This window comes from Alosa alosa, chromosome 6 (genome assembly GCF_017589495.1).
Source record: "Alosa alosa isolate M-15738 ecotype Scorff River chromosome 6, AALO_Geno_1.1, whole genome shotgun sequence".
NCBI classification, from domain to species: domain Eukaryota; kingdom Metazoa; phylum Chordata; class Actinopteri; order Clupeiformes; family Clupeidae; genus Alosa; species Alosa alosa.
Genome location: NC_063194.1, coordinates 13,450,551 through 13,472,798, shown reverse-complemented (window position 1 = coordinate 13,472,798; position 22,248 = coordinate 13,450,551). Strand labels below are relative to the sequence as shown.

Below are 22,248 nucleotides of genomic sequence, written 5' to 3'. Positions count from 1 at the left end.
GTGTAATTAGTGTGCTAAAATGGACCAACTTTTTTCAAACTTTAAGTGTTCTTAAGTACATTATACAAAGAGATTTTATGAGCATTCGGAACACAGTCGCAGTACAATTTTGTAACATCCCAAGTGTATTGGAAATGTACTTAAAATGCATTACAGTATAACTAATAATAGTGTAGTAGTGTATTTTGAATACACTCTTATCATCCTCATTTCTATTCATTTGGCATGCTTCTGTAATATTTTAAATTAACTTCAAATGTACTTCCTGACTACAATAAGTGCCTTGAAAGTTTGTAGTTATGTTAATAAAAGTATAGTCTTAAGATACTTTAAGCATTATAAAGGCATGCAATTTAAAGTATAATATTAGTGTGATTTAAAATTGTACTATTAGTACTCTCCTACCTATTCTGTTACATCTGTTGCATTTAATATATACGTGTGTGAAATAATATATAATATAATACACCCGAATGCATGTTTTATCGCGCAAGTGTTTTTTGCCACTATTGTCTCGCGATACTCTACAGCCTCATTGGTAGACCATCAATTCAAAATGCAGATTTCATGAAAAACAAAAGTTGTTTACCCTCCTAGGTGAGAGAATTTGCCCTCTAAGCTTGACATTGTTTACTGGACACCCAGCCTACAAGCCAACAACTTAACAGTCTAACATGACTAAATTTGTAATGCATGATCATTTATTGCTTATTTGTTTGCAAAGTCTTCTGGCCCAGAAAGAAAACCATGGTGGTTACGGATCATGGCTGAGGAGGAAAGGTACAGCTGGTAGAGTTGTGCAGTGAGTGAACTTCCCTCCCAACACTGAGATGTGGTGGCAAAAGCTGTGGTAGCTAGCTTCCTTATTAGCACACCATCTTCCAGATCCAAGATGCATAGAGTTTTCGGTGGCAACCCGGGGCTGGACAGCAGTCAAATGCATTGACCTTGGTATTAGAGAATTTGTCTCTGTTGTCTGTGAATAGAAAGAAGACGGACAACATTTTACAAGATAAACAATATTTTACACAGAAATCCATTGGCAATGATGAAATGAATACAGATTATCTGTACATATTTGACATTTACTTTTTATGGGTCAAATTGGTATTGACACCATCTGTTTGCCATCCTGGTATGGGTAGACCTGGCCAGGTAGTCTTTCCTTAAAGCGTTGTGCACCTTGGCACCGATATGAGTGCAACCACCCTGTTTTCTGCATTTGATTACCTTAGATTCCTTTGTTTCCAATCGTATTATCGTTTTCGGGTCAAATGGCATTTTAAATGGGAGTCGTAGGGGCACTAGCGTACTATTTTGATGCATGAATCGAAATCATCATGTATCAAAATAGTTCTGCCCCTACGACTCCCATTCAAAATGGCATTTGACCCCGAAGCTTAATGGTGGCGCTTCTGACTTAATTATGCTTTCAAACGAAAGTTTGACTCAGGTACATTCACAAAAAGACCCTAGGTTGCATTTTGGCTTGAGTTATGCTTTAAGAGTAATGGGGCAAGGTCCTGGATGAAGAATATTTACCTTCACTGCTGATTATTTGAGGCGTTCAGACATCTCTGTTTCAAAACTGTCCAGGAACACCTGTAAAAACATAGTTAGGCTACAGATTAAAACTAGGTAAATTACAAACACTACCATGAAATGAACTTGAATGCTCTGTCAAACACGAATAATTAAAAAAATCTAAATCTATCGCATAAACCAAGTCATAATATCAATCATGTAGCATACAGCACACTGTTTGCTACAGTAAGCCTCCTCATACTTGCTGCACACTGCCCCCCCCCCCCCTACGTACACAGCACATTGTCTTCAGGATCTTCTCCAACACACATCCTCTACATACTTACAGCACACTGCCCCCACCTACCCACACACACACACACTTCATAGCACTAACTTAGTAGAACACCAGGTTTAATTCCCCCTCTAATATAAATGGTGAAAAAAAACGTTCTACTTCATAAAATGCATGTAATTTGTCCTGTAGACTCATTTTAAAAGATGTCTCCACAATTAAAGAAAAAACAGCTACAATGTCATTAGCATGCCTAATGAATGTGAAGTGTTAAGTGTGACTAGCCTAGCACCATCCTCCTTTCTGTGAGGTAGCCTACACCACACATAATATTAAAGAACATTGGTGAACTTTAGCCAAACGTTGCTTAATAAAGAACACACTTTCTTCCATCATAGTTTGTCTAACGTTAGTGCTAGCCAACGCTTGTCAATAATCCCACAACACACACACACACACACACACACACACACACACACACACACACACACACACATATCTGACTTTCTCCAACTTGTGCACATCTCCATAGAACTTTTTATTTTTTATTTCTCCTCCATCTATCTACCCATGTCCTTGATTGCCTAGCCTTTCTGACCCCCATCCCCAACACACACACAAAAACACACACACACTTACATCATCACTGTCATCACCTCACATACATACAGCACACTGTTTGCTACAGTAAGCCTCCCTCATACTTGCTGCACACTGCCCCCTACGTACACAGCACATTGTCTTCAGGATCTTCTCCAACACACATCCTCTACATACTTACAGCACACTGCCCCCACCTACCCACACACACACACACTACACACACACACACAGTCACTGCTCCACTCCCCTCCCGCCCCACACACACATCTTCACTGTCATCACTCACATACATCATACATACAGTACTCTGCTTGCAATAGTAAGTCCCTTCACCATACAGTACACTGCCCCCCCCCCCCACATACACAGCACATTATTTCATCAGGAAGCTTCTCCAACACACATCCCCAACATACTTACAGCACACTGCCGCTCCCACCACGCGCATCACGCACTTTGCGTAGGGCACCAAAGGACAGAGGGGGCACCCACATGTAGCCTAACCAATGAATAGTAGCTTTACTGCAAACTGCATTTCACTCTTCATCAATAACGTTTACAATGTCAGAATGCGCTAACACCATGGTACATGCAAGTTTCATACTTTTTGGGTTCTCTCAATCTCCACCACGTAGTGCTAGAATGGAATTGGTGGGTCTTCAATAATTCGTTTTCCAAGCATTTACATGAAGCACATGATATGCCGAGTTGACAAAAAAATAATCCATTTAGATAGCTTTTCGTTTTATTTGCAAAACGAAATGCAACATGTTATTGCATACTTTCCAAAGCAATGAAGGCTGCTTAAAACAACTTAACATTGTGCATATTATTGTTAATATTGTGCTATCAATGTAACTCAACAAACAAGGCTTGTAAACAAGAGCTGGCAAAAAGGCATTATGAGAACGTAAAGATCAATGCTCTTAAAGTGACAGTGCACCATTTATAAGAAAACTGAATGTTTAAAAACACACAGTAATGGTCTGTAAATAGTATACCTTTTATTTTACTTTAGGTGTTTGAGTTATCATTTAAATGTCACTCACTTAAAACCACTCACTTAGGGCACCAAAATGGTCAGTAGGCCACCATCTTGACATGTCTTTATTAAAGGAACCGTATGTAAGAAATGTATTTCAATTAATCATAAATGGCCCTGATATGTCACTAGATATTAAGAAATCATATTATTTCAAATACTTATATCACTGACAACAGTAGTCTGGCCAGGATATTGTCATTTAAAAAGTGGAGTTGCAGCCCTCAACTGATGTTGATGTTGTCATGTTGTGTTTTGGCCTGATGCGCCACCCTCCACCTATCTACTAATCACAAAGTCAGTAGTGTTTCGGCATCTGGGTTGCCAGCTCTGCTAGTCAGAGGGGAGGGGAAAGGGATACATTGCTCTACAGTAGTTTGAAAGTGATTGCAGTACCAGTTTTGGCCACAATCTTACATACAGTTTCTTTAAGCTTTGATTTACAATATAGTAGGCTCTCTATTGATTTTAATGAGCAGGCCTAGGCCTTAGAGTTACAGTATTTTGACCTTTTACCTTTGCCTAGGCCTTAGAGTTACAGTTTTTTGGACTTTGACCTTTTGTCGGTTTTTAACAAAATTCTGACTATGATTGAGCGTAATAAACTGCATTTAGAATGGCAAATCCACATTTCCAGATATTTTGGTGAAAGTAACTTAAAAGTAATGCAATAGTAGTGTAATGCCTTACAATTCAGAGACAGTAATATTATAATATAACAAATTACTTTGAAATGACAGTAATAAGTAATGCATAATACATTTCGATTTTGAAGTAACTTGCCCAACACTGCCCCCCATTAATGCACAAATAGGCTGACACCAGACATAATTTCACTGCATTTCTTACTTCCAGTAACTATATGCATGTGACAATACATTTCCTAGTATCCTTGTATCCTTATGGGCTCTGCTATGTGGCTGCACAAAATAAGCAGGGAAGGATTTTCGATCAGCCGATATAAAAAGTCAGTTTTTGCAGACGTTTCCTGGTTCCAAAACCGGGCTTTTGCTAACTTTTATCTAATATAAGGCCACAAATCCCAAAGCTATTTGTTTTATGTAGACATACCGCCGTCAACGAGTTCATTGAATGATGATGAATGTTTCTTGGAGTAAGATTTAATGAGAAGGGGCAGTATTTCACTTCATGTAAATGCACATTCCTTAATGTGTTTTTGCCTCTTATAACTACTTTTTCACATCTTTACATGCTTCATTGCGGAGCGGAGGTCTTTCTACCGGTCAAGTATCATTGCCTTGTCACAGACCAGGCGATTTTCAACGGAACTATGAGCTAAAATGATCAGCATCACACTTTCTGGATCCCGATATAAAGCTAATTTTTTTATTGGAGTGTAAGATTGGTAATGTTAAATATTTGGCAGTTTCTTTCTGATGAGTAATGTATATTTATGTTCTACATCTGTGTTACAGGTCATTCACCAGTGGCTCCCCGTCTGGTTTGGGGGTCTACCCTTTCTCATCCTGGCCTGCCAGCCAAGTAAAGTAAGCTATACAGTTTTACATTTGATTTATTTGACTTTTGGTCCACACTTAAAAAAAAAAAAAAAAAAAAAAAAAAAATAACCACATGCTTTTGTAACTGCCTTTATCAGTTCAGGATGAATTGAATGTAAATCTCAACATACAAAAATATGCTTGTCTTCTGTAATAAAATCCACCTACTTCAAAAGCTCTCTAATGAAATGCACATATTTTTATTTTAGAAGAGAAATAACTACAGACCTCTGCAACTGCTGATACCGGTTCAGGATGAATTGCAGGTAAATCTCAACATATAAAATGCTTTTGTCAGCTTCAATAAATACCTAATTTCTAATACCCCCAAATGCTGGACTGTGTAACTAACAAGTAGTTGTGTCTGGGAACTGCTTTTCTGATGCCTTTTTTGTATTTTAAGGGAACAGGTATTTGCCAAAATGTGGTCAATTCCATAACTCCTCATCACACACAGGAAGGCTACACTGCGTACGTAACTGAAGCATTCAGTTTGCAGAGCATCTGTTGCAACAATTGGCTTCCACTGTAAGTAATGGAACTGGTTACACCAGACGTGATGGCGTACAGTATGTTTAAAAACATTGGATTAGTCTTCTAAAATTATTTTTACGCTCTGTGAACCGAGTGCTTCACTTGCGGACTCGGTGTAGCCCAGGCCTTGCAGGTGGTAGATTTTGTCACAGTTAGACAGAGCCGATAGCAGCCTGCTGGCGGCAGTAGCTTTATATTCATGTAGCAGACATTCCGTTTAAAAGTAGGTAGTTATGTATAACAACTCATTTTGTTATGCTTCTATGATCACAGATGCTGTGAGAGAGTCAGTGGTTCAACCAGCCAACAAACAGGAAAAGCTCAAGGCGGAGTCTTAACTGTCAGCAACTCTACCCCAAAAAATCAGGCTACTGTTATTTCCCACTAAGAAAAACAGTGGTCTGGTATGAAGGTTATCTGTGTTTTGGAACATGTACTTAATATTCATCAAATAATAATAAAAAGTTTGACACTTTATGGTTGCATTTCATTTTACCTCTAATACCTGTTCAATGTATTTAGTGTCTACGATGACCTTTCATTGAGCATTTAGGTGCGGTGAGGAGCATTGAGACAAGTTTCCACAATTGGACAGTTAGCAATTGCATAAAGGATTTACAGTTTGTAACTGATGGATAACTTGTAGGCTATTGTAGTGTAGCAGAGCTGAATTGATGTAGCCTACTAGTAAAATCCCTATTTTCATACTTGCTGTTTAACAATGAAGGCATTTGGCTGTAAAATCACAACCTGCTCCTCATGATAGATTTTGACTTCATGTCTTGAACTGAATGTATTAAGTCATTTGTATTATATTTGTCATATTGGTTGGTACAATACTTTACATTAAAACCTAATTAATCATATTTCTAACACACTAAAGTATACTACTTTTTTACCTGGGATGTTTTTATGTATATAGGCTAAAATATAAAATAAAAATCCCTTTTTGTCCATTATCCATGGCCTATAAGCAAACTTCTGGATATAAAAAACAATACTCAACCCACACAGACACAACAATTTTGGAACACACTGCCCATTTCTATGGTCGGTTGCATCAACGCTATAAAAATGGTGGTCCTTCCTAGATTCTTATACATTTCCCTGTATCCCTGTCTTTATTACCCTCTATTACTTCAACAAGCTGGACTCTATCATATCCTCCTTTATATGGAACAATAAGTTAGCCAGAATATCCAGAAAACACCTGTTTAAGTGTAGAGCAGAGGGAGGCGTTGGTTTACCTCACTTTAAGAATTTGAATGCAATACTTCACTGGCTTAATGGTTTTCCGACGGCCCACAACAATCAAGAAGATGTACCCACTTGGTTTCAGATAGAAATATCTACATGTGGTGCCACCTCCCTCCCAGCACTCCTTAATAACCCTGCAAAAATAAAGACACCTTTCTATATAAAAAATCCAATTATACTTCACTCCTTTAGCCTGACGAGCCAGACCCACATTAAAATGTAGGGTCTGGGCACTCACCGTTCGCAGTGCTCAGTCCAAGGGGCAGGATAATCGGTTGTCTTTCAAATTCCCTCTGCACGCAATAGGACAGCACCATGTCCCATGCGTTTCCCACCAGCGGAGCTAGTTGGCTAGCTCAAACTTTTGCCAACTTAATAAAAGCTTAACTCGTGTCACACTGTTCGCCAACAGCAACATCCATTTTATTTCTTTTCAACACGATTTGACGTTTATTTACGATTATTTCATCATACACGCTAGACTAGCCCTGCCGCTAGGGTGCGTCTAGATTTCTAGGCTATCACTCCTTAAGAATTTGGAAACAAATTCAATCCTTTCTTGATTTGCCCTTAGTCTACATAGACAGTCCAGTCCTATCTGTCACAATCACATGTGCCGAGAGACCTGCCCCAATGATATGTAAGGTAGTAAGTAAGTATATCTTTTGATCCCGTGAGGGACATTTGGTCTCTGCATTTATCCCAATCCGTGAATAGTGAAGTCGAACCGGCAAGCCCAAAGGCCGAAGCCCTAACCAGTAGGCCATGGCTGCCCCAAAAGGTAGCATTTGAACATTAAACCACACAATGATCCAAAACATACAGCCAAACAAGGCAAGAAATGGTTAACAGAGAACAATAATAACATTTTAGAGCGGACCTCAACCGTCAAAAAAGTGAGCACAAGGCCAAAGTGATGGCTCGTTCCTGCCTCAAAACCCAGATTGCTGCTAAAAAGGTGCAGTCAACACCGGACACTTGCCGTTATATGAACCATTTTGAGAGCTGTGGTGGTAAATAAAGATGTTTCTAGTGATTGTTTAAAAAGGGTATAAATAATTTTAAACACACAATTTTTAATAAAAATGTTAAGAAACATTTTTTTTTTATTCCATGTTTTTACCACATTGTCTTGCAACCTTTTGGCATGTGCAAGTGTCATTTTAATTAAGAACAAACATATTGGTCAAGAGAAAATCAATATTTGCCAGGGGTATGAATAATTTTGTTAACTATATCTTTAAAAAGTCTAAAAAGTGAACATCCGAATTAACTGCTTGTCAAATTAAAAGATAGCTAGGCTATCTTAAAAAAGCTGCATTATTTGCATGATAAAATGTAATCAGGTAATCCCCAACAATGTAACTGTAATCTGATTACACAATTTTTTTTTTATCTGGGCTGATTATAGTTACTTGATTTTTGTAACGGAGTGTCTATTTACACCCCTGGTACGAACAGCCTTGGCCACACAGCTGAGCTATTCATACCCTGTGACATAACAAAAAGACGTTGCTCACGTGCACAAAAAACATGGCGGACATTAGTTTTTCGTCAGCAGAAAGTGAAGAATTCTGAAAGGTTTCGGCACTATATCTGTTCAGATAAAGTTTTAGATTGAAAAGTTGTATTTTATTTTCATAATCTTGGTTCAGTGAACACATACTGTACAACCGTCAGTTTGTTAGTTAACAGACATTTCATGAAATATGACATTTCGGCCTATAAACCTATAAAGTTTACCTGCAAACACTAGTTCCTTGTGGAAGCAGATAGTACAGTGGTCACAGACAAGGGCTGGCATGCGAGAGACTGGGGTTTGATTCCTGTGTGATGCGAATAGCATCCACTTCTAACTGTACATTGATGCAAACAGCATACCTTATTCAGAGTGTCTATTACACAGCTGAGCTATTCACACCCTGTTATGTAACAACAACAAAAAAACATGTTGCTTGTTTTTAAAATATATATATATTATTACATTGTGTGATCAATATGCCAGAATAAATGCACAAGGGGTGCAAATAGCACACACTGATATTTGTACCAGACGGGGTACTAATAGAACACATTGATGTGTGCACCAGGGTACGAATAGCATACATTGATATTTGTACCAGACGGGGTACTACCATATTTTCCGGACTATAAGTCGCACTTTTTTTCATAGTTTGGCTGGCCCTGCGACTTATAGTCAGGTGCGACTTATATATGAAAAAATATATAATTGAACATGTTTTTAAATGTTAATTCATATTAACTGACATGAACCCTACATGAAACATAACTGTCTAGCCGCGAGAGAGTGCTCTCAAATGCACAAGTTATGTGCACTTTCAGTCAGAAATTAGGTAGGCTATGCCTGAAGCACATGTGCATACCTAAAGCCTCAAATTATGGCCGGGATTCTATTTATAGCCGGGTCTCAGATTCGGACAAATAAAGGTGGTTAATAATTTTGTTTCAATTTAACTCATAAAAGAGCTCTTCTTAATATTTTATATTGTTGGTTGGTTTAATATTGTTGCCAATGAAAAGTCATTGGCTTACACCACAAGTCTCCAACACGTTGCTCTCAAGCTACCAGTTGCATGCCGCCCCCTTCTGAGCTTGCCAGAGGCTGAAGCAGTAACCTTCATTTAAACACAATTGTTGCTGCCAGGCATCAGCCTACGAATTTTTGTAAAAAAGTAAACCATGCAGAATTAAAAAAATAACTACATTTAGGCTATCGTAGACCTCTTTGGCTATACGGAATAAGGTTTCCATGTCAGCACAACACACTTCCATGGATAAATGAAAGCGGATGCCTTATCTCGCAATAAGCGGATGGAAACCCTTTCATGAACCATCAAATACCCCACAGATTTCAGTGGTCATCAGTCCCGATATTTAGCAATATCAAACAGTACAAGCCATGCCCCAAATAAAAGCGCTGTGCTTTGCGCAGCCTAAATAAAAGACCTATAATTTGAGAATGTACGATAGTCTGTCTCCTAAACATTCCTCACCCGTTATAAGTATAAGTATAAGTATAAGTATATATACTTTTTTGATCCCGTGAGGGAAATTTGGTCTCTGCATTTAACCCAATTGGTGAATAAGTGAAACACAAACAGCACACAGTGAACACACAATGAGGTGAAGCACACACTAATCCCGGCGCAGTGAGCTGCCTGCTACAATGGCGGCGCTCGGGGAGCAGTGAGGGGTTAGGTGCCTTGCTCAAGGGCACTTCAGCCGCGGCCCACTGGTCGGGGCTCGGAACCGGCAACCCTCCGGTTACAAATCCAGAGTGCTAACCAGTGGGCCACGGCTGCCCCAAATTATCTAGACATGCATGAAAAGATTTTAAAACAAAACTAACTGCCATGTAGGCTAATACTTCAGATCACTGTTTTGCTACTAATTATCTTTCACATAATGAATATGCACACTAGAAAGTGAAAGTAGGCCTACTATGCGCTCCGTGTCTGTATCTGTCTGTTTACGTCCGCAATCGATTATAACGTTCCTCAAATGGAGAGCACATCCATGTTCTCTCGCGTTATAGGCTGTCATGCTTCTGTGTTCGCAATATTCCTGACGGTTCCTGATCGCTAAACGCTTTTTTTCCTTTCCTGTCGATCGCGGTTGATAGAAGAACCTAGGCTATACTTCAGCGGTGAGAGAGGGAGAGAGAGAGAGGCACCCGCAAAGTGGTCCTGCGCGCGCGTGTGTGTGCATGGGGTTCAATTGAAGTCAGAGTTGGTCCGTCCAGTAAATAGTCACGCATTCAGGCCGCTCCATTATTAGATTAAAGTTATCAGACAGCGCTGTAACATGTGTGGGAATTTCTCTGATTATGATCGAGTTGTGGGACTTTTATTATTATGCTCAATACTTATTAACTTATGCGTAATACCTGCAATCCCGCGCTGAAATTTAGGCCCTGGTTTTAAATGCGCATATTTTATAGGGATTGTCAAAGTTTTTTTTTTTTTTTTTTCATCTACTTCCTGAAATTTTGGTCAACGATACCCGGGACACCGAACCACCATGGCACATGAAATTTGGTGGGTATTGAGCCCCACTAGACTTTTACGGAAAAAATACATTTCCCACCCCCACCCCGCAGCTGGGCCCCCGAAACCTAAATAACTACCTGAACCGTGGCACCGAGGATGAAGACATTTTTATGGTATGTTGGTCTCAAGGGCCCACATCAATCTGGCCCATAATCACTCATTTGTGATTTGCACCCCCTCGGTAAAAAATGAAAATGCAATATCATTCTGCTTTAATCGCCCCTCTCTTCAGTTAAGATGGTCAGAACTGCACCAAAATTTATGTGTATGATTAACCTGACATTCTCTGGGGGTATGCCAAGTTTTGTAGAATTTCATCCATGGGGGGGTCTAAAAAAATTAAGTTATGTGTACATTTAGTGACTGTACACTCATTGGCCTGTAGATGGTGGTGCACACATATACACACGCACACACACACACAGGTACGCACATACCATCAGTATCGGCAATTACAATGGCCGATACATAATTACAAATTCAGTAGGATTAAAGGAAAACCAAAAATATTCATCATAATAATTTGGCTGCATTTCCAGTATTGGCGTCACATAGTCGTTTGTCCACCAGATGGCGCATCGTTGCAGTGAGACGTAATTTTGTTGGAAGTTAGTCTAAAGTGGGTTGGAAAGACACTACACTTCCTACAAGGACAAGACTGTAGTTTACCGCAGAGAACGTCTAATAAGGGTAGGATGATTTCTGCATGACATGATATAATGTTACCGTTAGCATTGGTTGAGTGATAGAGGCCAATTTGATTACTGATGTATTTGTAGAAAACCATAAATGCGGTTATAGGCTACCAAGAAAATTGATAACAGCACTAATTGCATCTTTCGACTGTCATCTCATTTGCTTTTGACCATAACCTAGGCTACTAACAGGAGCTAAGTGAGTTAGTCACAACACGTTCGCTACGTGATGGTTTTCTAATGGAAAATATAGGCTACCTGAAAGATAACCTGTCTATGATGCATCCTAAACATTTAGCTCAAAGTCTCAAAAAGCATCTGAGTCAACGTTCATTCCCAAACACCCATATTTTAATCCTCTATTTTCAAAGGTGATTCAAGTAGGGAAGAGCATGGCTCAAAGTAAAGTACTAGGACTGAAACTACATAAATTCGTCAAAGTGAATAATTTGTGTCAACTCGCCGCAATGTAGATTTATTAACGCACCCGTGATACGAGTGATCTACATCTCCATTTACAGTAAGCGCACGTTGAGAGATGTATCCAGGGCAGGGCTGTACCTACACATATTTGTTGCACGTGCTACAAAAATCATTATTTGCGATGGATGATTTAGTACCAACGTTACACCGGTCCAATACAGTTTTGCCTATGGCTATACCGTGAGACTGAGACGTTTTTTGTTTGTTCGAAGTGCGTGTTTAGGGTGTGAGAGGAGAGTCGATGTGCTTTGATTCCAGCTTGGTAGTAGTAGTCTATGCGATTAAAAAACACGTGTGTGTGAAGTATCCAAACAATGATAACGCTTTCATTATGGCTGCTTTAGCCACAGACCTTGAGCTACTGTACAGTGGATTGGGTTCCATTTAGAAGTGTCGCTTTCCTTGATTCACACAGCTGTGTGAAATGTATTACTACTGATATGCAAAACTATTAACTTTTCGCCAAGAGGTGGCAGCTTAAGTCCGCTTGATACTGTAAGCCATTGGTTCCCAAAGGAGATTTTATTTGGGTCGCCAGCATAGCCTAGTGACAATTTATGTTGTGTAATAGGCCTAGCATAGGGCCTACTTTATATAGCTTATAGTTTGTTAACAGTCATGGTTTTGTCATAACTTCCTCTATGCATTTTTGCATTTAGAATAGCTCTGAAACCGCGGGCGAACACGTCACTGGGGGGGGGGGGGTTATGTTCTGGAAGTTATGTAGATGTTGATAGTGTAGTGGAGAGCAAGGCGGTCTCGCATGGTGATACTTTTGCTGATGAGGGTTCGAATTCAGCGCGACACAGATAATCGAAATTAGGTTACTTTAAAAAAGCATTTTCCCCGCTGGAAAATGTTTTAGTAATGTAGTGCTCAGTTATTCAGTTCAGTGCAGTTTTTATTGAGGTGCGATATGCAAAGGACAGTAAAATGTTTATGAATATGTAGCGAATCTGTCGACGTGGGTAGCAGTCAGTTGCTGTTGATAGGTATACATGACATGCTCGGACAGGCTCGGAAACAGCTCGGAACCCAGTAGGTGGAAAAACCAGAAGGGGCACAACACCGGCGATTCCTTTTCGATTTCTTAAAAGATTGAGCTTGGTCTGGCGAAAGCCAGACTAACCATGGACCTCATAGTTGCAAAATGCAAGGGAACATGAATCAGCATATTATTTGCACAAACAATAACGGACAGTAGCTCTTCAACTTGGCCCGTTAAAATGTGTATGAACTGTCTAGCAATGCATTTCATGAAGGCCCTTTTGGACATGTCAGTTATTTGCACCACTGGGTAAAACGGCATTTTGTTTTAGACTACTGGTATTTATTTTGTGCATTGACAATAAAGCTGAATATCATATGAACTAGATGACTAAATTTATGCATATGTAGAAGAAGAAACATTCACAAAAATCCATGACATGACCTCTCTTCTTGATAGCTGTTATAAACTGCATGGAACTGACAGGGATTGTTTTGTTTAATAATAAATAAATAAATACATTATGCTGCTACCTTCTGCTTTTCCCAAATACAATGTAGCCTGCAGGTGTACCTTTCATCAGTCCAGTTGCAATGGATGGACTGTGATGAACTGCCCTACTTGTGATTGTTTAGATATTTTAAAGGTTTTATAACAATGCTACAAATTTTTTTGGCAAGTGCTACAAATCTATTCACCTTTGCAGCCAGTAGGCTACTTTGTGTGCGCCCGCAAAACACACATTCCAATCAAGCATACACAAAAGTTTCAAGAGTGGGGGATGGAGTAGAAGATGGAGACAAATTCATTAATATGATTTATTTTCTCTGAATGGATGTACAGGACTGAGTGGCAGTCATATTTTGTACCGCTATGCGGTACATCTAGTTACCACTATCAGTAATCACTATTTATCCTGGGCAAAAGCCATATCTATGCAATTTGAGATTTTTTGGGGAGATAGTTACAGCCCAAATGTTAAGATGAACTCCCGCAATCGTGAGCACCACTACTGTGAAGTGTAGTGGAGGGTGTGCAAATTGTAGCCCTTTGACAGCGTGCGCAAAACTGACACGGCAACAAGTGAGTAGCAAAGCGAGGTGCTGGGGAAATTATATGCATGTCGGCACATCCCTAGTGACCACCAGAGGCAGCGGGGGACCCACAGGGGCCAGCGTGGCCATGTGTGGGCTTATGGACCCTTTCAAGAGAGTTCCATTATCAGCATCATAGTTGGCCCCACAAGACTTCCGTTTTAACATTCCATATGTTATCTTAATGCAGAGGAAGTAGATTGGGGCCCAAATAGAACGTTCAAGCATTGTTTTTGTTTACCTTGTTGAAAGGGTCTATATGGGGAGGTGTGTGTTTTTTATCACGGAAAGGGCGGGGGCAGCCGTGGCCTACTGGTTAGCGCTTCGGACTTGTAACTGGAGGGTTGCCGGTTCGAACCCCGATCAGTAGGCCACGGCTGAAGTGCCCTTGAGCAAGGCACCTAACCCCTCACTGCTCCCCGAGCGCCGCTGTTGTTGCAGGCAGCTCACTGCGCCGGGATTAGTGTGTGCTTCACCTCACTGTGTGTTCACTGTGTGCTGAGTGTGTTTCACTAATTCATGGATTGGGATAAATGCAGAGACAAAATTTCCCTCACGGGATCAAAGAGTATACTTATACTTATACTTATACTGCACCACTGAACATCAAGTGGAGCCAGGCCAATGCTACCACCATGTGGTTTATGGGGAAAGAGGAGTGCCATGCTCCAGGAAGCTGGATTGGACGATTCTCATGTTGGCGCGGGCAGTCAGGAACAAGGTTGCACGGAGCCCAGTCGACTCCCTCTGGACCAAAACTTCTGCCTGGGGGAGAGGAAATGGAGGTTATGTCATGCATGTTAGGACAAGGCCAATTAACTCATTTCAGATGATGGCAATTACCAGCATGATCAGATGACCAGGGGTGTCAAACTCATATTAGGTTGTGGGCCAGATTTGTTGGAATGATACCTCATGGGGACTGTCATTGTTATGGTCATGAGTGTTGTTTGATGATATACTAATCATAAACTGCTGTCATATACCACTCTTTTTCTCTTGAAATAATAATAAAAAGATCAAATATCTCCGTTTCTGGCCTTTCAGCCTCTTCCTTCTTAAGGCTGATTTGTAATGCTAGATTTAATCAATGTATCATATCATAGAGATATTGCTTATTACACATTGTTGAAGACTATCTTTTTTTTCTAATTTTCCCCCGATCTGGCACCCGGGCCTTATGTTTGACACCCGTGACACATACAACACATAGAACAGTACACTGCATTTCTGTGACTTCATGCTTCCCATAGGGGGCACAAGCAATTAGAAAGGCAGGGTGCACAAGGAGGAGAAGACAACGGATAGCTCAAAAAGTGTTACAAAATGTAATAGAGAGCATTTGTTTCACTGTTTTAAGACTGTCAGAGGTGAGGTTATGTATAGCCCTCCTACAGTCTAGCCCTTTGTTAAGATAGCCTATGTTTTGTTGCAGTTTGCATTTGTGATTTTAAAGTTACATGTACAGCAACATATTTGAAATGGATTTTAGAACATTCTGGAATTCTATGGTCCTCTCCCTCATGGCCATAGTAGGTATGTATTTGCTAACTCGCACCACTCTGTGTTCTCTCTCTTATGACACCACTAATCTTTTCATACATATCAACAGGTTCAAAAAGTCAAACACTGACACAGTCTGAATCAGCACTGGCAAAACCTGGAGGATCCCATAAGCTGACCTGCACAGCCTCAGGTTTCAACTTCGGAGACCACTGGATGCATTGGTATAGACAGTTACCTGGAAAAAGTTTGAATTGGGTTGCAACTATCTCATATTGGGCTGGAAGTGACATTCGTTACTCTACCGCTGTCAAGGGAAGGTTCACAATCTTAAGAGACAACAAGAAGAAGCAGGTTTATCTGCAGATGAGCAGCCTGAAGAGTGAAGACACTGCTGCGTATTACTGTGCCAGAGACACTGCACAGTGACAGAAGAGGTTCCATTGCACTTACAAAAACAACTTCAACACTGATCACAAATCAGGGGGCATCACAGTGCACTTTAGTTGTTGGTACTGGTGTGTGGTAAGTGTTCTTGCGCATAATGGCTGGCATAAACCAAAGATTGGCTTGCGTAGATGTACATATCTCAGCAAAAACAGATCAAGGGGAAGTAACAATTGGAGGAGGTAATAAATGAAGTCAGCTATATGTGATCACAGTATAAAATCATGATTTATTAATATAAATGACTTTAACCATTACTGTATTTCATTCATATTTACATTTATTCATTAAGCAAACACTTTTATCCAAAGCGACTTACAAATTGAGGAATAACACTTAGGCTATATTGCAAAGGAGACCTTAATAGATGCTATTATATACAGTACTGCTACCAGAAGATGAGACTGAACTCTTATAGCTGTGGCCTCCCTTGTATCCATACATGAACATAAGTATGCGATATGATCATCATAATCACAATCATAATCATATCTACATTCACACTTGCATTACAGCTAGGCTGATCATTTGACTTCAGTTTGCCATGACACAGTAATTATTACAACTATAAAAATATACAATGTAAATAATAACACTTCAGTAAATAATAACACTTCAGTACTGTAAACAAAACTAATTAATGAAAACGTATCCTTACAATAGAAACACAGCATGGTGAGCAAAGTTAGACACACAGTCAGCCTCAACAAGGGGCGGTCTAGGCAAAGTCAGAATTGTGTACATGCCTTAATCCAGGGGTTCCCAAACATTTCCACGACAAGGCCCCCCAAATACCACTAAGTTCTGGGCAAGGACCCCCTTGATGTGTTATTAAACCCATCGACAATACTACGGCAAATGTAAAAATACATTAAGCTAATCCTAATAATTATTTTAGCCACAAGCCCTTCGCGATGGAGCAATGTGTAAAAATTGCATTTGGGGCTTTCTGCTAGAGAGCTATCACTTTACTATTACTCCCAGTCATTATCATGGAAAATATAATGTTCAGATATGCGACAAGGTATTATAATGGCATTGTATAACAACCCTCATAGTAATTATTATTAGTATATTATTTTTCAAATGTATTTATTTGTTTCTTTTATTTTTCCTTCCAACTTGCTGAGGCCCCCCTGGCACCCCCTTGCGGCCCCCCAGGGGGCCCCAGCCCCCACTTTGAAAACCACTGCCTTAAAACCAGTTAGTTTGCAGCGGAACGCCGTCACGCCAGTTGGGGGGAGGGGGGGAGTGGTGGGGTGTATTAAATCAATGGGTAGGCTCATTACTTCATGTAATATTGACATCCCATACATCAATAAAAAGCTACGGGTTTCAGGATTCCAAAGGTATCCACCATTCCATGTCAAACTGTGTGGTGTGAGCTACAGTGAGTAATTTATGCTGATATGCCCCCCTCAAAAAAATACCTCCCCCACCCTGCATCATTGCCTTCTAATCCTTGTGTACACCCATAACAATATATTCATATGGCTTACCTGGTCTTGAAATGTCCATAAAAATCCATAGAACAAGATTATATGTGTTGTTATAGTCCAATGTTGAACTGTGAGTGTGTAAGCTTCCATATTCAAAACGTTTATAGAATAGAAATAAAAAAACTTTCAAAGATTTTCCGGTGAATATCGGTGATTTTGAATACCATTCGGATTCGAACTCCCTACTTATGCATATTCCCCACGTTCCCTTGAGTCTCACGAACACAAAGAGCCATGGCACGTGTCTGTAGGATCTACCAATCACATGAAAAGAAGCAAAGATGAGGCAGAGACAAGCTTGGTCACCTCCTCCTTTCTATTGGACATGCAAGCTTGGAATGGCAGCCACGTGGGCCTCTTACAAGTAAGAACGAAATGATGGACATATTCTTGTAGCCAATGACCAGAGCTTTTGAACGACGCATGGGATGTCATCATTAGGCGAGTTCGACTTCGGCTGAGTCTGACTTGGTCAGGCCAGAGAATGTCTAATAAGGGGAGAACTGCCACTCTCGGAAAACTTCCGGTTTCTGAACTGGTTGCAGTTCCTTCTGAGGGCGCTCGTCCACGAGTGCAGAATGCATGGAGGTCTATGGAGCTGTACCCCTCAAAATCCACTTTTCTCGGGATCATTTTTTTTCAAGTAATTTGAGTATTGTATTCGAAAGGGGAGGCAAAGAAAATACACTTGGTTGAGTATTATATTTTTTAAAGTCACTTAATTGTTCTTAAAAGCCTTTCAAATGTGTCAATGACGTCATTCATTAGCACAATGCTAGCGTGTTATGTGCAACAACGACCCAACCTGTAAGAAATCAAAAGGACATAAGTACTCGTTCATTCAACTTTTGACCTATAACCCATGTTGAAGTTATACAAACTACAATCAAATCTGAGATTTGTCAACGACAATCAGGTGAAAGAGACAATTTTAGCCGTCTAGCTCCATTGACTCCCATTCATTCTGCACTCATGGCGATCGCCCCCAGTGGAACTCTGGTGGAACTGCATCCAAAATTCGGTACAATGGGACTTAATACGGAGTGGCAAGGCTCTCCGTAGACGGGCTCTGGTCTGGCTTTCTACGTAAACGTGATCTTCAGAGCCTAGCCGGGAGGAGCTACAACAGAGGGCAGCTCATCCCGGACAGACAGGCTACAGTCTGCCTGACGTGACTCGCGGGAGATATCGTGGAATGTTGTTTACAATAAACACAGCAGAACTTTCATTCTTACTCATTAAAATGAGCATGATGACTGACGAAATAAATTCTTATGATGTAGTTTAAATAAACCACTGCTGTCATACAGTCAAACAGGCCTGCATTGTAGCACATACATTCAATATCAAGTGTTTTCCCTATATGTGTGTCTATCTATTTAGCCAACAGCAGAAAATAACAGAATATCCAAACGTTTTCAGTAGGCTAGCTTACCATTGTTGCAGAAATCACGTATAAGAAGGTATCCCTTCGAATTCTGTTTATTTTCACATATTCCAACATAAGGAAGCAGCATGAGCCTCCTGTCATAATCGTCATGAGGACATTCCTCCCAAATGGCCCTATCACGTCTTTGAACTGACATCATGAGGGCGTGTTTCAGCTCGTGCAGCTCGTGGAAGGCAACTGCAAGATCTGTCTGCAGGCTAAGACTCCCGCAATATTTTAAGGTCATGTGACATGGTGTCACAGTGGTAAGTCCCTCCCCGGCTGACAGAAGTCGGACAGAATTTCTAACCAGCAAGCATTGCGTCCATCCCAGTATGCATTGTGTTCAACCCAGCATGCATCACATCAAGTCAGATCTGCACAGATCTGCCGCAAGTCGAACTCGCCTATAGTATGGGGTACTGGTAGGTCATCATGAGGAGGTAGGCCAACATTTCAGAACATCGGCAAACACTGACATACCTGGTTTAGGAGCAGAGGCGTAATCATGTTCTGTCATCACCACCGAAGCTGCGACCTCCTCCATAGCCTCTTCCTCACATGGCAGGGGCTGCTCCAGAGGAAGGGCTGGGCAAACGTCATGGCCTAAGCGAGTTGATGCTCTTTTATAAGCGGACTCCCTTCTTGGCAGTCCTCAGTTGTTCCACTGAAAATGGGAGGGCACAGACCCGATTTTCAGACGCTTGATGCGACCCCGATTGGTAAAGTTAGCCTCGTTAGCCGCCTGATAGCACCTGTAGCGTTAGTGTAGTCTGATTCACTAAAGTGCCGACTACAAACAAACGTGCTACCTGGTTTTATTTTAAAGTTGGGTCCTTCATCCCGGCGAACCGCTTTTAGTGATGGCGAACTGAAGCTTTCTGAACCAGTGAAGCTTTCAATCCAATTGTATCGAAAAAAGGTTCAGTACTCGAAGCTTCAGAACTCTATGAGGACCTCTGCTGGTGAAAGTTAAGGATAGCATTGTGTCACGAAGTGTTTCAGACATTAACCATGAATGTCTGAGTCGAAGATGAATAAATGTTGAGCATGAATTAATGGATAAATAAATAATGTCATAAATAGGCCTAACTAAGCCTATTTTGTACCCTGCATAAATACAAATGTAATTCCTTCTCTACAAAAACAATAAAGGTAGTATTTTGGCTGTGAACATTTCTTGTATCGTAAACAAATACATACATTTAGAAGGGAGATGAATCAAGAATGGACATGCACATAGCACACACATTTCTGTGATTATATTGAGTATGTAGCCTAGACCAATTGTAATCTGGGTTATGTTGTAACTGCGATTCAGTCCTGCACACGCCTGGACTCGAACCCGCGAAACAGATGCACCTTAGAACGGGAGTCGAGCGTGCTGATAATTGAGCTAAAAGCCCGGGCTATAAGCTTTTGTGTCAGCAGCACTATTGAGTCTGTTGGCTCTCCTTCTTCAACAACCCACAACGGCCCCCGGTCGCAAAACTTTAATGCTTTGAATTCAATTTCGAAGCAGTCACGTGGGTGTGTGTGAAACGAAGCTTCGGACGTCACTGATCACGTGATTATCACAAAACGAATCAGGGGGTTCACGGATAACATCACTAACCGCTTTAATCCACTTCTTCCTTAGACTCAATTCAGTCGGGAATCCATGGGTTGGCGTTGTTTGTTCTATGTACAAAGTGGAACAGAGCAGTGACATCTAGCCTTCGTTTCAGCCATTGCTGAACTGCGCCGGAAGTGTACGTGCACAAAATTAAAAAATCAAGCCTGTGAAACCCGGAAGCGTGATAATCCCCTATTCTGAAAGGTCTGATTTGCACTGTTACGCAGTCATTTTTTTTTTGTCACAATGACTGTATTGTGAGGCAGACTTGATGTTTGAATAAAAATGTGTTTTGGTACAGGTTTGAAAATTCATTATCTTTTATAATAAATAGTCTATGTAGGCTTACAACACCCCCCCGCGAAAAAAAAAAGCGTCCCGAATTTCGGCCAATCTCATCTGGTCACCCTATATAGAACTATATAGAACTGGACAGTGTGGTCAAAGATTGTTAAGGCCGCCTTAACAAACTTTTGGTGTGGTTGCATTCTGCAGTGTTCTATCAGAGCCCGTCTACGGAGAGCCTCCCCACTCTCTATTAATCCCATACAAACCGAATTTGGCTGCAGTTCACCAGAGTTCACCTAGATGGCGATCGCGGGCAAGTCCAAAATACATGGGGTCCTATGAAGCTACATGGCTACATTTATTGTTTTCACCTATTTAACAACTGAAACCCTCAGATTTTATTTTATTTTTCGCAAAATGGATATGGATTATCAATCAAAAGTGAAATAATCCGGGTGTCATGTCCTTTCGTTTTCTTACAGGTTGGGTCGTTGTTGCCCATAACACGCTAGCATTGATGCTATCCCAGATAGCAAAGCAAACGTTTGTTTGAAGCGGCAGAGGTTGATTCAACGTGGATTCAACGCCCCTTTGCTATCTGGGATGCTATGCTATGATCATGCTAATGAATGACGTCATTGACACGTTTGAAAGGCTTTTTAGAAAAATTAAGTGACTTTAAAAAATATAATTCTCAACCAAGTGTATTGTCTTTGTCTCCCCTTTCGAATACAATATTCAAATTACTTGAAAAAAAATTATATCCCGAGAAAAGTGGATTTTGAGGGGTACAGCTCCATAGACCTCCATTCATTCTGGACTCGCCCGCGAGCGCCCCTAGATGCAGTACCACACCGGAAGAGTTCCGAGAGTGAAGGTTCTCCCTTTATTAGACATTCTCTGATTCTATGGAATTGAAGCCGCCGAGGCGACGCCATCTTGGAAAATTTGCAACCAATTTGAAGTGCGGCTGCGCAGCAGAAGTTGAAGCATGCGCAGTGAAGAGGAGTCGCGGTCAGGCACGCCCATTCGGCGAGTTAAACACGCCCCTTGTCAAGTGAAATCCGCCCCCTTCTCCTTTCCACAACGCAGGTCGATAATGAGGTCGACTCGGCGCCGAAGGCTAGCTGGCTGGATGAATTTTGTGGCTGTGAGGTAGCTAAACAGTACAAACAACAATCTTCGGTTTGTTCTTGTCTGATGATCTGTTGTCTTGTTGATCGCACAAGGGGGGGTCAAAATCCCCCTTTATGCAGAGCAGAGGCAGCGACTGCTCCATTGAAGTCTATGGGCATAGCTCAGAATTTCACCACATATGCTAAGGTCTTGGTTCTATAGACTTAGGAATGTGAATTTCGTGCA

General features: G+C 40.8%; 1 long non-coding RNA gene across 1 annotated transcript; it reads left to right on the top strand.

The window, feature by feature from the left end:
• The first annotated feature begins 4,918 nt into the window (after nucleotides 1–4,918).
• Nucleotides 4,919–5,874, top strand: LOC125296530. Its single transcript, XR_007193785.1, has 3 exons — nucleotides 4,919–4,972; nucleotides 5,194–5,250; nucleotides 5,792–5,874. It is a non-coding gene; the product is annotated as an uncharacterized LOC125296530 (long non-coding RNA).
• Nucleotides 5,875–22,248: the final 16,374 nt, after the last annotated feature.